The sequence below is a fragment of the Eschrichtius robustus genome, chromosome 13 (assembly GCF_028021215.1).
Source record: "Eschrichtius robustus isolate mEscRob2 chromosome 13, mEscRob2.pri, whole genome shotgun sequence".
Lineage (NCBI taxonomy): Eukaryota > Metazoa > Chordata > Mammalia > Artiodactyla > Eschrichtiidae > Eschrichtius > Eschrichtius robustus.
Window position 1 is genome coordinate 53,181,509 of NC_090836.1, and position 15,454 is coordinate 53,196,962.

General features: G+C 37.9%; 1 protein-coding gene and 1 non-coding gene across 3 annotated transcripts in view; both read left to right on the top strand.

Moving 5' to 3' along the window:
- The window catches only part of SRGAP1 (SLIT-ROBO Rho GTPase activating protein 1), a 278,005-nt gene that overhangs the window by 5,721 nt on the left and 256,830 nt on the right, over positions 1 to 15,454 (top strand). The gene's annotated exons all lie outside the window — the stretch shown is intronic.
- TRNAG-GCC (transfer RNA glycine (anticodon GCC)) lies at positions 7,659 to 7,732 on the top strand. The gene has a single exon. It is a non-coding gene; the product is annotated as a tRNA-Gly (tRNA).

Below are 15,454 nucleotides of genomic sequence, written 5' to 3' on the forward strand. Positions count from 1 at the left end.
TATGTTGTCCAGAAAACCTGATTTGTTTCATGAACTTCAAAGTATCTTAAGAAATAGTTTTGGAGAAATTTTGAAGCGAAGCATGCTCTGAAATACAGTGAGGGTTGGAGTATGCTATGGGATGGTAAATCTGAGCTCTGTCTAGATTGCTTTGCTTAGTCCTGTGCTGTGTGATGACCAGGTCAGGAACCCCACATCCTCAGCTCTGGTCCAATTTGAGAGTCTACTTTGTGGACTGACCAGACCCTTTTTTATGCTAACTATTTTTATTTCAAGTTACATAACTGAGAATTAAGATGAAAAAAAAAAAAAAAGCACGGAGTAAACTGTATGTCTAATCACTCAGTCTACCTTTGTTTTAGTAGTTTGAAGGCAGAAGTTGGGAATAGAAACAGTTACTAGAAGACATTTTTAGTTATTTGAAGGTCTTTTTATTTGTTGGGCCCAAATTACTTTCTAATTTATTGACAACATATATATATGCTCACCTGTTGGTATCTCAGGATGGGAAAAAAATAGAACATAGTGTTTAAGAGCAGAAACTTTGGTGTTAGCCATTCAGCCCTGCCACTAATAATGTATTTGACCACTAACAGTCAACTTCTTCATCTGTAAAATGGGGATAATAATAGTACTTACCTCCTTGCCTTTGTGAGGCTTCTGTGAGGTGATTTGTGGAAAGCCTTTATCACACGCTTGGCACTGATAAATAGTCTATAAAAAGTAGGCCTTGTTATCTGTTTAATTTTGGTTTTCTTTACGTTTCAACTGTTTCTTGTTACATTCTGACTTAGATAAGCTTTTTGAAATTCAAATACATAATCACCAATCTGCTGCCTAAATAGATCCCAAAGTGGGCGATTCTTAAATCATCCTGATAAAGTCCTCTGTACTTTTAGAATGGAGTGAGTTTCATGGTGGAATTAAAAAGGGATATGTGATAGGCAAACCAGAGAGATTCCCAGCTCCTTATAAGGTGGATTTTTTTTTTTTTTTTATTGTGTCATTCCTTTTTATCCAAGTACAAGTAACAGAGCCGGAAAGCACATATCCTGGGCTGCTTGCTTACAACTTTTGTTTTACATTTTCTCTACCTTTAATGATGCCAAATGGAAAATGAAAACTGTAGTCCAATCAATTGATTTTATTTACCTGTGGTGAAAAGGATTCTTATGATGTCAGATAAAGTCTCTGACTTAATTTCATAGCGCTGAGCAAAATATTTTGTTTTAAAATCAATATAGAAATGAAAAATTTCACTTTTGCCTGCTAATTTGCTTTTGCTTCATTTGAAAGCACTTTGATTTTTTTTCCAGCTTTATTGAGATATATTTGACATATAACAGAAAGCACTTTGATATTAAAAATTATTGTCTATGTATCTCCCACGCCTCCTGGTACAGGGCTTCATTAAACATTAATTGAATGAATAGAGTAATTGTTTTGAATTATCATTCCTTTATAGTATAAACTAACATGGCGATCATTCAGAATTATCTAGGGTGTCCAATGAAGTACTACCACAAAATTAAACTGAATTCAAATGTGTGTAACTTCTTTAGAAAGTCACAGAGCTGGAAACAGTCTGAGTGTCCAACAATGGAGAATAGTTTACTGAATTCCACTGGGGAATGGTTAACTAACTTGTGCACATGGAATGTTATGGGGTCATTAACAGTGGTTTTTGAAGAACATTTTATGGTATGGAGAAATATTTTATAATAATTGGGAAAAAGAGAGACCATTTAAAAAAAAAAAAAAAAAAGGATGGTTAGGACAAGCTAAAACAGAGCTAAATTGATGGATAGCTATGTCCGTTCACGTGTGTCAGCCATACTGGGTAGTGGGATTTCAGCATGAGGAGAAACCCTAGTTGGACCTCAGTCTTATATGTCACCAACAAATGAAATAAAACATCACTCCCTCCAAGTCAGATGTTCTGTGAAGTCAAATGTTTATAATTAAAGTTAACTTCCATGGCGGGGGAAAAAAGGTTGATGAAATAATAAAAATGAAAAATAATCGTAACAGCAGCTAACAGTTATTGAGCGCTCACGGTGTGCCAGTCACTGCCATGGCTGCTTTGCATGGGTGGACTCAGCTTTCTATGTACATACCAAGCTATAACGCATGGCGGGAGGAGTTTCCGGTTATTTTCCTGTTTGGTATAGGTTGTATTTCCTGTACTTTTGGACCTCAGTACATCCTCTGCTTGGTAAATTTCCTGGCCTAATGCAGGAATCTCACTTTGAGACCCACCCTCCTTCAGGATGGGGGTGGGGCAAGGTGCATCCAAGCGAAATTGAACCTCTGCTGATCAGGTTTGTTCACAGGACAATTTCAAACTTCCTGTTTGCTTACAGCTCAGTGATATACTTTGGTTTTTTCTTGCTTTGAATTCAGCTAACAGTTCGTAGGTTGCGGGGTGGGAGGGTGGGGGAAGCAGCCTCTCTTTTTCTTTTCTTTTTTTGGGTGAAATATATATACAAACGGGTACGGAAAATTATTTACAATTTAATGCATAATAATAAAATGAATACCTGGTTAATAGCCACGCAGGTTAAGAAGTAGAACATTAGCAGTGTCTAGAAACCCCCAAATTGTCCCCTTTCTAACAAATCTCTCTTCATCCTGTTGCCCCCTCAATAACAATTCTGAATTTAGTATTAATCATCCCCTTGTTTTCTTTAAAGTTTTATGATAGTTTTATAGTTTTCTTTATAGTTTTGGTGTATGTTATATCCATGCATCAAAAATACAGAGCCCTTTTGAACACATACCAGATTTTTTAATGATATTAAAGAATTGATGTTAATTTTTAAGAATAATAGTATTTTGGCATGTATAACAAATCTTTATCTTTTAAATATATGTGCTGAAGTATTTGGGGATGGCTAAGATTTGCTTCAAGATAATCTGGGGGAAGGAGGAAGTAGGTGGGAATACAGATAAAATAAGATTAGCCAGGAATTGATAATTGTTGGGTACATGGGGTTCATTATTTCATTCTCTTTACTTTTGTGTATGTTTAAAATTTTCTCTAATAAAAAATTTTCAAAGTAAGTATGCCTTCTTATACTTCCATTTTTCACTCAATGTTATATTAAGATTGATCTACATTAATGTGTGTAGCTATCATTAATTTATTTTCACTGATATATAGTATTCTAGTGCATGAAAATACTGGAAGCTGTTTATTCATTCTTTATGACATTTGGATTATTTGCAGTTTTTTGCCATCATGATTAATAATAATATATAAAATGCTGTGAGTGTCTCCTAGTGTACATGAGTTTCTCTATGTGTACTTGCTGGGTTATAGGGAATGTGCATGGTCAACTTTACTAATGTCAAACTTTTCTCTAAGTGCTTGGTAGTTATTCTCTTACCAGCAGTGAATGAGAATTCCACATCCTGAAAAACACTTAGTATGGGCCAATGTATTAGTTAAGGTAAAGGCTAAACTATAACAATAAAGAGAACCTTGAAAGACAATAACCTAAAAATGTATAAATTTCTCACCTAACAGTCTGGAGGTGTGCAGTCCAGGCTACCAGGACAGTTTTGCCTCCTTAAATTATTTGAGTTTTCTCCATCTCGTTCCTCTGCCATCACCTAGGGAACTGAACTTGTATGCCTGGTTGAAACTGGGTCTTAAGTATATCCATGTTCTGACTTACAGGAAGGAAAATGAGTCATGAGGAGCATATGGCCAATGTGTTAAAACCCAGGCCAGAAATAATACAGAGAATTTCCATTCATTTAACTGGTGAGAACTTAGTCACAGGACAACATCTTGCTGCAAGGGAGGCTGGCAAATGTAGTCTACCTGGGCAGCCCTGTTTCCAGCTACAACTTCATAACCATGGAAGGAGAGAACAGATTTGGACAACCAGTAGTCAGCATGAAGACAAGGTTTTTTGGAGAGGCAATCTACTGGGATAAAATGGTATTTTGGCTTAATTTGTATGTTTTTGATTGCTGATGAGATAGGGCATCTTTTCACATGTTTAAGGGCCATTTGCTTTTGTCACTAAAATGTTTATTCATACCTTTGCCCAGTTATCTGTTGGTTTGTCTTTTTCTTATTGATTTGTGCATTTTGTTTTGTTTTGGTTTTGGTATGTTCTTAATATTGATCTTTTGTCAGTTATATCTGTTGCAAATATCTTCTCCCTGTTTGTAGTTTGTATTTTCACATTTTAAAAAGATATCTCTGGATAAACAGAAGTTGCTCATTTTAATTTGTTCAAATGTATCAATTATTTATATTTGGTGTTTAAGCAATCCTTCCCTACTCTAAGGTCAGAAAGATATCTGTCTATATCATCTTATGAATGTTTTAAAATCTTGCTTTTGACATAAAAGTTTTTAATTTATCTGAAGTTATTTTTCATATTGTGAACTAGGGATATATTTTTAGTTCTTTTCATGTGGATGACCAGCTTTTTTCATTCCACTTGCTAAATAGTTTCTCTTTTAAAAAGTAATCTACTAGCTACTTCTGTCTTGATCAGAGTTTCATGTATACATGTATCTATCTCTGGGCACTCTATTATGTTTCATTGGTTAATTTATAAACTCTTGCACATATCACAGTATCTTAATTACTATAGCTTTATAATTAGTCTTACATTTGGTAGGCCAAATTCTCCTTCCTTATACCCTTTCAGAAGTATCTTGGTGATCTTGGTCCTTTCTGTCTCATGTGCATTTTATTTATTTATTTATAAAATATTTATTTGGCTGAGTCAGATCTTAGTTGCGGCATGCGGACTCTTAGTTGCTGCATGCATGCAGGATCTAGTTCCGTGACCAGAGATCAAACCCGGGTCCCCTGCGTTGGGAGTGCGGAGTCTTAGCCACTGGACCACCAGAGAAGTCCCTCATGTGCATTTTAGAATCAGTTTTCCTTCCATGGGAAGCCCATAGGCATTTTGATTGAAACTGTGTGAAATTATAAAGCAATTAGCAGAGAATTGGCAACTGTATATTAGATTATAAGTTCTACTTACCCATGAATATGAATATTTCTCCATTTATTTAGTTGTTTTTAAATATCTTACTGTAAAGTTTTATATTTTCTATGTTTTTTGTTAGACTTATTTCACTTTTGTTACTAATGTTTATGAGATCTCTTTTAAAATTGTTTTCTAATTGTTTCTGGTATACAGAAATGAAGTTTACTTTAGCATATTGGTCTTATGTCCAGCCACTGTGCTAGTTTATTATTTCAAATAATTTGTTCATTTTTTGGTTAAAAAAATCTTATTATTTGCAAATATAAAGACAATTAATTATATTTCCTCCTTCCCAAACCTTACGGCTTTAATTTATTCTTCTATTTTTGCCCTAGGCAGAATTTTGAGTATGAAGTTAATAAACACAGTGAATTGTCATTCTTGTTCTGGATTTAAAGGGAATGTTTTCAAGCCTCTCCTACCGTAAAGGATAATGATTGTTTTCAGTTTATTATAGATATTCTTATCAGGTTAATTTTCATGTATTCTCTGTTTACTTGAAGTTTTAATCATTAATAGTTGGTTGAAAGTTATCCTTTTTTCTTTTTGCATCTGTTGATTTTTTAAAAATATTTATTTATATATTTAGCTGCATTGGGTCTTAATTGTGGTACACGGGATCTTTCGTTGTGGCATGTGGGCTCTTCGTTGCAGCATGCAGGCTTCTCTAGTTGCGGCATGTGGGCTGTGTAGTTGTGGAATGTGGGCTTAATAGTTGCAACGTGCGGGCTTATTGCCCACGGCATGTGGGATCTTAGTTCTTGGACCAGGGATCAAACCTGCATCCCCTGCATTGGAAGTCGGATTCTTAACCACTGGACCACCAGGGAAGTCCCTGCATCTATTGATATTATTTTTTCTTCTTTAATCTGTTAATGTAATGAGAAATATTTACAAAGTTTCTAATATTGATCCATCTCTGTATTCCAGAATTAAACCTATCTTCATCATTGTATTATATGTGTAAATAGTTGGATTCAGTTTGCCAATATTTAGTTCAGGTTTTTTTGTTGTTGTTGTTTTTTGTTTTTTGTCTCTAAATGCTTGAATGAAACAGACCCATGGCTTTCCTTTCAGATAATGTCCTTGTCTGGGTTCACATTTCCATTATACTAGCCTAACAGAATGCATTGGAGAGTATTGCTTCTCTTTCTATTTTGTAAAAGAGTTTGAAATTTTGGAATATTTCTTCTCTTGAAAGGTCGGTAAAACTGCTTATTTGGGTCTAGTCATTTTCTTTGTGTGAAGAACTTTTAACTGCTAATCAGCAGTTAATCATTAGTTTTACTAGTGATAGGATTATTTATTCTTTATATTTCTTCTGAAGTCAGTTTTGTTAAGTTATATTTTTCTAGAAATGTCTCTGTTTTGTGTAAGTTTTCAAATATATTGACATAATTTTGATGATAGTATATTTTAAAAATATGGGCTGATCTGTATTTAATTTAAAATATTATTGTAGGAAATCCCCTGGTGGTCCAGTGGTTAGGACTTGGCGCTTTCACTGCCGGGGCACCTGGTCAGGGAACTAAGATCCTGTAAGCCACGCAGTGGGGCCAGAAGATAAAAATTAAAAATAAAATAGTATTTTAAAATATTTATTTTTGCCTTATCTCTTTCTTGCTGAATCTTAAAAGGGGGTTGTCTGTTTTTGTTGTTTTTTCTTTTCTCTTTTATTGATTTCTGCTCTTATCTTTACTCTCATCCTTTAAATTTTCTTCAGATTATTCTGTTCTTTATCTGTTTTTTTTTAAGTTGGACATACAGCTCATTTGCTTTTATCCTTCTTCGCTACTGTAAACATTTAAGGCAATAAATTTCTTTTCTAATGTAAATGTTATTTCTAACAAAAGCATCATTCTTAACAAAGGCATCTGTTCTTCTCTCCAATAAATATTCTCCCCTAATAAATATTTATGATAATTCCCCTTAAAGTACCATCTTTGCTTCATCTAGAAAGTTTTGATGTGTAAAGTTTATTAAAATTAACTTCTCAGTATTTTGAATTTCTTATAATGGTTTCCTCTTTGCCCCATGAGGTATATAGGAGTGTGACTTTACATTAAAAAAGACAAAAAACGAGGGGACTTCCCTGGTGGTGCAGTGGATAAGAATCCGCCTGCCAGTGCACGGGACACGGGTTCGATCCCTGGTCCGGAAAGATCCCACATGCCGCGGAGCAACTAAGCCCGTGCACCACAACTACTGAGCCTGCGTTCTAGAGCCCGCGAGCCACAACTACTGAGCCCACGTGCCACAACTCCTGAAGCCCGTGCTCCGTGAGCCCGTGCTCCGCAACATGAAAAGCCCGCGCACTGCAACAAAGAGTAGCCCCTGCTCGCCGCAACTAGAGAAAGCCCGCGCGCAGCAACGAAGACCCAACGCAGCCAAAAATAAATAATTAATTAATTTTTTAATTAAAAATTCTTTTTTAAAGTGAGGATGTTTATCTTTTTTAAAATATATAATTCCTACGTTGCAATCTGAGAGGAATCGTGTTTGAAATTAGTTGGGGATTATTTCCTCTTACTGTTCTCTGGAGGAATTCATGTAAGACTGGAATTATGTGACTCTTAAGTGTTTAATAAAGTTATCCAAGTTTCATATTTTCATCAAGAAAAAAAATCTGTCAGGACTTCCTTGGCAGTCCAGTGGTTAAGACTCCGCACTGCCAATGCAGAGGGCACAGGTTCGATCCCTGGTCCGGGGAACTAAGATCCCACATGCTGCGTGGCGTGGCCAAAAAATAAATAAAATTTTAAATAAGAAAAAGAAAAAAATATGTCATTGCTTTCAAATTTACAAATTTTCTTTTTTTTTATGGCTGCATCGGGCCTTCGTTGCTGTGCGTGGGCTTTCTCTAGTTGCGGCGAGCGGGGGCTACTCTTCTTTGCGGCGTGCAGGCTTCTCATTGTGGTGGCTTCTCCTGTTGCAGAGCATGGGCTCTAGGCACGCGGGCTTCAGGAGTTGCAGCACAAGGGCTCAGCAGTTGCGGCTCGCAGGCTCTAGAGCACAGACTCAGTAGTTGTGGCCCGCGGGCTCAGTAGTTGTGGCTCACAGGCTCTAAAGAGCAGGCTCAGTAGTTGTGGCACATGGGCTTAGTTGTTCTGCAGCATGTGGGATCTTCCCGGACCAGGGTTTGAACCCGTGTCCCCCTGCATTGGCAGGCGGATTCTTAACCACTGCTCCACCAGGGAAGTCTCTATAAATTTTTATATGTAGTGTTTTTGTTACCTTTCAGTTCTGTGTATTTTCTAATTTCCATTATGTTTTTTTTCTGTGACTCATAATCTGTTTAAAAGTGTGTTTTAAATTTTTCAGGTATACGAAGTTATTTCATTTATGGTTTTATTACTGATTTCTAACTTAATTTCATTGTCGTCATAGAACACGGTCTGATTATATTGATCTTTTGAAATGTTTTTCTTGACCATGTTTTCTTTGACCATGTTATTTAAGATTATAAGCCTCAACCTCTCCTGGCTCTTCCCATCTTCCTTCTCCTGCTTTCTCTCTCTCCATAGCACTCGTTATCATTTGATCTGTTTTATACAGACCTTATCTTGTTTTGGGACTTTTAAAATTCATTACTTATGTGAAAGCTGGTGAAGTGATTAAAATTATATTTAAAAAATATTTTATCCAGCATTTTAGTTTCCACCTGAAAAGTCAGGTTCAAAATCTATGTCAGAACTACTGACATATATAATAAGTATGAGTTAAGACCAAAATGATAATGAATTTAAAGGAATTTGAAAGGAAATGGTTTTGATGTTCAGAGAAAGATGATCCAAAATATTTAAATTTACTATATTTAAATTTACTATACTGTAGGAAACAGAAGTCTAATATTCAGTAGTTTGTTTTTGGTTTTTTTTGGAGCCCATCAGTATATTACATTGTTTTATTGAGATATAATTGACATATATTATAACATTATATGTCATAATAATGTTATAATAGTATATTAGTTTCAGGTGTACAACAATGATTCGATAGTTGTAAGTATTGCCAGATGATCACCACAATAAGTCTAGTTAACATCCGTCACCACACAGTTAGAATTTTTTTTCTTGTGATGAAAACTTTTAAAATCTACTCTCTTAGTAACTTTAATAAAATTATTTTTAATTTATCCAATATGAAGTTCTGTTTTAGCAAGAGAACCTAAAAGTATATACAGTTCAAGATACTGGGAAGAATAAGTCTGTGGTTTTTAGTCCCTGCCCTCTAGAATGATGTTTATAACCCAAGATCCATACACTGAAGAGGATACACATAGATGAGAGCAAATAATGTTACCCTAACACTTTTAAGTTCTTCATATATAGGTTTATGTCTACGCATGGAAAAATCCAGGATATATGGATTTTAGGGATGAAAATGTGTAGTGAGGATCAGTGAAAGGCTTTGATATGGGCAGAGCGTGAAAACATCCACACGTTTCTGAATAATCTGAGATGCTGTTGGGAAATCTGGAGTCTTGCTTCTGTTGCTAATCATCCAGAGTTCTGTCTTTCCTTCTTGGAGTTTGGACTTTCCTTTTCTTGTGGAGCTGTTTCTACTATTTTATCCCTTGGAAGTCTACTCCAAAGCTGGCTGCAGTGACCTCCTAGAAGAAGTAGCACCCTCTAGCCTTGGCATCACAGCAGAATAGCCGATGCAGCATAAGGAGCGTTTACAAAGGTTCCAGCCGTGTTTTTTTTTTTTTAACTTTAGGTTTGTTTGTTTGTTTGTTTGTTTGTTTATGGCTGTGTTGGGTCTTCGTTTCTGTGCGAGGGCTTTCTCTAGTTGCGGCAAGTGGGGGCCACTCTTCATCGCGGTGCGCGGGCCTCTCATTATCGTGGCCTCTGTTGTTGCGGAGCACAGGCTCCAGACGCGCAGGCTCAGTAGTTGTGGCTTACGGGCCCAGTTGCTCCGCGGCATGTGGGATCTTCCCAGACCAGGGCTTGAACCCGTGTCCCCTGCATTGGCAGGCAGATTCTCAACCACTGCACCAACCCGTGTCCCCTGCATTGGCAGGCAGATTCTCAACCACTGCACCACCAGAGAAGCCCGCAGCAGTTCTTAAAGTGCTTGATGTCCCAGTTTCTGCGCTGTCACTTCTAACTCCTTATCTACTGGTCTGTGGAAGACCTCTGGACTTTGGCCCTTCGCTTTTATTATTCTGAAGGTGCGGCTTACCAAAACAGCTCCCTCCCTCAGACCTCCAGCAGTTAAGATAGAACAATAGGTGTCTGCTAATCTTATTTAAGTCAGGCACTTTTCACTTCTGAGGACGTCCAAATTTTAGTCTGGCTGTGAAAGTAGCATGTTTGAAAAATAGAATTAAGCCTCCAAATGTTATTTACCAAAGAAGAGAGAGTAGGAAGAAGTCATTCTGCTCGTCTCGTTTTCCGTATGTCACGTCGGTGTGGCATATTTTGATGTCTTGTGAATGGCCAGTGAACAGAAGTTCTCCTTGAGGATCATTGATGGCTTTTCCTTGTGCTCATATTGATGGGCTACACTTGTAGGACAGTTCAGTCAAACTATAACCCCCAAGCACCAGCAGAAATTCTGGAACTCAGAGCCAAAGGTGTGGCCATTGCTTCAGGGAGCTGCCTGCTCCCTGTCTTTAGGGGACAGAGAGATAAGGACAGGTAGAGCAGCTCTTTAGAAGACTGGTTGAGCAGCCCTAGAACGTGGAGGAATGTTTTCTGGGCTGACCCCTGACTCGAATAATTTGCTCTCATTTCTTTGCTGTGCTCAGTTTTCACCTTTCTTTTCATCATTACAACAGTGGATGCATTCCCTGGTAAAAAACATGGCACAGAAAGCTGGTAAATTCTGAGAAATTAGACAAGAGAATTTGTTAGATTTCGTGTCCCTTAGAAAGAGTTTTCTGAATGCACTACTACAAAAAGAGAGAGAGGTAATGAATGCCTTTTCAAATGGCCACTCCATTTTTAATTGACCTTCCATTGCAATTACATTAAAAATGTTTATGGAAACTCTCAAATGTGTCACCAAAAGTGTATGTTTGAAAGATTTCCAGACTGTATTTTTTTTTTAAATATTTATTTGGTTGTGCCGGGTCTTAGTTGCCTCATGTGGGCTCCTTAGTTGTGGCATGCAAACTCTTAGCTGCAGCATTCATGTGGGATCTAATTCCCTGGCCAGGGATCGAACCCGGGCCTCCTGCCTTGGGAGCGCTGAGTCTTAGCCCCCTGCACCACCAGGGAAGTCCCCCAGACTGTATTTTTATAGAGTTTAAATTATACGTGTTTTTCTCCAAATACCTAACATACAAATAAATATCTCTTGTTTGAAACTGGGAACTCTACTTCTTACAGTCAGGTTAATGTTTTAGTCTCTTTTCTATTGGGTATCTCATTTCCTCCATCGGTCTTGGAATTAAATTGTGAAATAATGTACAGAAAGCACTGTGCACTGTCAACACAATAAAAATGAGTTTTATTGTGTTTGTGGTCAGTTATCTTTTAGCAATTTCTGACATTCTCATAATGTCACATCCCATTTTCAGGTACCAGGTAACACTCTGAAATAAGCATACTCGTATAAATTTATATGTGTTTTGTGTAGCATAGGAGTTTGTAGCATGGCTCAGGAATCAGACTGCTGGCCTGGGGTTCAAATCCTGGCTCCGCTACTCTCCAGCTATTGAACTGTGGGCAAATTACTTACTCTCATCCTGCCTCATTTTCCTTGCCTGTCAAATGGAGATAATAATAGTACTTCACTCAGAGCATTGGTAAGACAAGCAGAGTATTGAACAAACAAACTGTCTGGCACACAGGAAGTGCTCAAGAAATGTTAGTGTATTGCCACTTTTATGAACTCTGGCTCTGGAAGCAATAATAATAAACTTTAGGTTATAAAAGATTTAGTAGCCAAGAGGAGCCTAAGGAGACGTGAGGACTAAATCCTGGATGGGATCCTGGAACAGGAAAAGGCCATTAGTTAAAAACTAAGGGACTTCCCTGGTGGCGCAGTGGTTAAGAATCCGCCTGCCAATGCAGGGGATATGGGTTCAAGCCCTGGTCTGGGAAGATCCCACATGCCGCGGAGCAACTAAGCCCGTGAGCCACAACTACTGAGCCTGCGTGCCACAACTACTGAAGGCCATGCGCAAGAGAAACCACCACAGTGAGAAGCCTGCACACAGCAACAAAGAGTAGCCCCCGGTCACCGCAACTAGAGAAAGCCCGCGCACAGCAACGAAGACCCAGCGCAGCCAAAATAAATAAATTAATTAATTAAAAAAAAAAAAACTAAGGAAATCCAAATAAAGTATAGGCTTTAGTTAATTTTTAAAAATACTTAGTAAGAATAGGAAAAGAAAACATTTTATCTTTTTTAAAAATCCCACTCATGTCACTTTCATGGTTATAAAAATTTTTTTGGCTAAAGTACAGGATTGGTAAGGCAAAAAATGGCAATTCTCAAATAGTTTGGAGTATATCCTTCCAGTGGCATCATTGGTATTTGTGTTCATAACATTAATCTACTTATCTGTTTATAAACTGAACAAATGTGGTCATTTGCAGAATAGTTACTGTAGATTTGCTTTTTGTTCAACAATAAATTGTCTGCACCCATGCTGCTCAGAACTGGTTCGTAGACCAGGGCTGCTCAGAAATATTTATTACCGGTCCATGAGGAGATAAGGTAAATCATGGCCCTGCTTCCTTTATCCAGAAAGTCTTGCTACACACAAATGTCAGCTAAACTAAACAGTGCTTAGTGATGTGCTGATTTAGGTTCTGGCACAAGCTCTTTATCTCATTGTGGATCTGCAACCAGCAGTTCTCTGGCCTGCTTTTGAGTAATGCTGGTCGGCACCATTCCATAGATGTATATAGAGAGCTGCCTTATTCCTTTAATGGCTGTTACTGTTAGTTGTTGTTCTTTGTTGATTTAGAGACAAGATTGCCCTTCAAATGGAACAGTGGTGACATTTACCAGTGGCCACCTATGTACTTTAATCATCAGTGTGCTTCCTTTAGAAGGGCAACACACTGTAGAGGTTAATATCTTGGATAAGTCTAATTCAAATTATGGTTCCTCTGGAACTCAATTTTCTAATTTGAAAATGGGTATGATGATTATGTCTGTTTTATAAGATTGTTTTGAGGATTAAATGAAATTGTACCTGTGAAGAGTTTAGCACTGCTCTTGGCAAGTAGTAAGGGCTCGATAAAAACGAGCTGCTATAATAATAATGATTATTATTTACTACTGTACCTGAAGCTATTGTCTTTATTAGTAACAGATTTTTTTTTGTAAATAATTTAAAACTCACTCATCTCCAGAGAGATTAAAATTACTAAACAGACTTCAGTTTTACAAAGCAAACACTAAAAATGGGGATTTTAATGGTTCTTTAGAAAAGCAATGGGAGACATTTAGCCAATCACCAGAAGCTATACTGGACCCAATCTTAAAAGAATTGTGTTGGTAGGCTTCCTAGGACATTTAGCTACAGAGGCACTTTGTTACAATTCCTTGCATCATCATTGTTAGAGAACCTTGAGAGATAATGAATTCTATCTTCTTCATGTGTATGATTGCAGCTGTAGATGTAGATTGCTCTACCATTAACCTGTGCTCTTTGTTCATTAAGGGTTGCCAAAAATAAATCTGCCAGACAAATGCAGAGAACTATAGTTATTCTAGCTGCTGTCAAAGGCATACTCCTCTCATTTGCTTCCAAATGGGATATATCTGTACAGTGTGTGTATGCATGTCTCTTTCTTTCCTCTCTTTAAGGAGAGCAGCGCCCTTCCTAAAGACACCCAAGATAGAGACTCCTTGAATGTCCCTCGTCAGCAGTTTATAAGTCTTTCATAACTTCAGTCTGATTTCTCCTCTGTGTTCCCCTGCAGGTATTCACTGTGCCCTTAAAGTCTTTTATCATTTGATTGTTTTAAGCTAAGATGTAGTCTCCCCTGTTAATGAATCAGAAGAAAGCTTGGGTCCAGACTTCTGCTTGCGACCTGATGCAAAATGCCTGGTTACATTATAAATGTTGCCTGCAATTATTACTGTTAGCGCCTACAGTTGTAGCAGCTAACATCTATAGTGTGTTCCTTTTGAGGGAGGTTATATTGTTGTTACCTTACGGTTGGGGAAAACGAAACTGAACACTTAGAAACTTGAAATAGTTTCCCCAAGATCACACAGCTACTAAATGGTGGAGCCACCGGGGTTCAAACCTCTGTTCTAGTTCTGTAGAGCTACATAAGGACGCTGCCTTATAAAAGATTAAATGCTTAGTTTCATTTCAAAAACTCTCTTGAAACTTCCAGAGAGTCAGGAAGAATGATTGTCGTTTTTGTCTTAATAAGCAGAGTTTGTATCAATTCAGATAAAAAGTCCGTTTTTTGGTTGTTCAGCGATTATGTACTAACATTAAAGTGTTGCCTTATTATCTTAGTGGATTACTTGGTAAGAAAACTCATGGCAGAGCTGCCTCTTTGTATGCAGCAGAGAAGGCGTTTGGGGGGAGAAAAAATTTTAAAGTCCTAAATTGGAATACTCTTGCGAAATTTAGTGCCCTAGTCTTGGGGATAAGAATTGCTGCCTCAGCTCCTTTAGTCGTCGTCCCCGCCCCCCCGCCCCCCCCCCCGCCCCCCCCACCCCCCGCCGACCATGGTTCCTCAGTGAAGAGGCCGTGACCTGTCTTGATTTCTCCTGGGAAAGAAGGTGTAGCTCTTTAGCTGGTTCTCTAAATTTACGTAAGATTTCAGTTATCTGTTGCTGTTGTTCCTTTTTGTGTGTGTGTGTGTTGTTCCTTTTTGAGTGGTGTTAGGACTGCCTGTATCAGAATTACCTGTAGGGCTTGTGGAAGCAGTTTGCTGGGCCCCGCCCCAAGCCCTAGAATTTGCCTTTGTAACAAGTTCCCAGGGGAACTTGGATCAGAGACCACACTTTGGGAACCATTGCTGGAAAAATCAAAGCAATTTTGTAACTTCTTTAAATGAGCCAATTTTGATGCTAATTTTCCTCCCAAATTTCCCTAAAATCTTTACCTTTCTTACAATTGCTCTCAATTCCTGTAAATGGACATCAAATCATGGCACTTTAAGAGTATAGAAAATGCATGCAGCCCCCAGCTTCTTACTTTGGTTCTATCCCCCCACCCCCAATCTTAGTAATTTGTTAGTTTCTCAAATTGTAAAGAGTCTGTTCACATCACACCTGAGTAAATTGAAAACTGAAGTGGGAACATGATGAGCCCTGGAGGAATAAAGCTTCAGTTTCCCTGCACATCTGCATGTGCTTTTGAATTAAGGAGAAAGAGCACCAGGCAAGGTACCCTTTTTAGGACCTCCTGTAGCACCTTTCCATTTTCCACCGTCACTGCCAACTCTTAGGACCGTCAGGAGACTTGACACCTAACTCTGGAGCAGCTGAAGTGCATGTTGTTT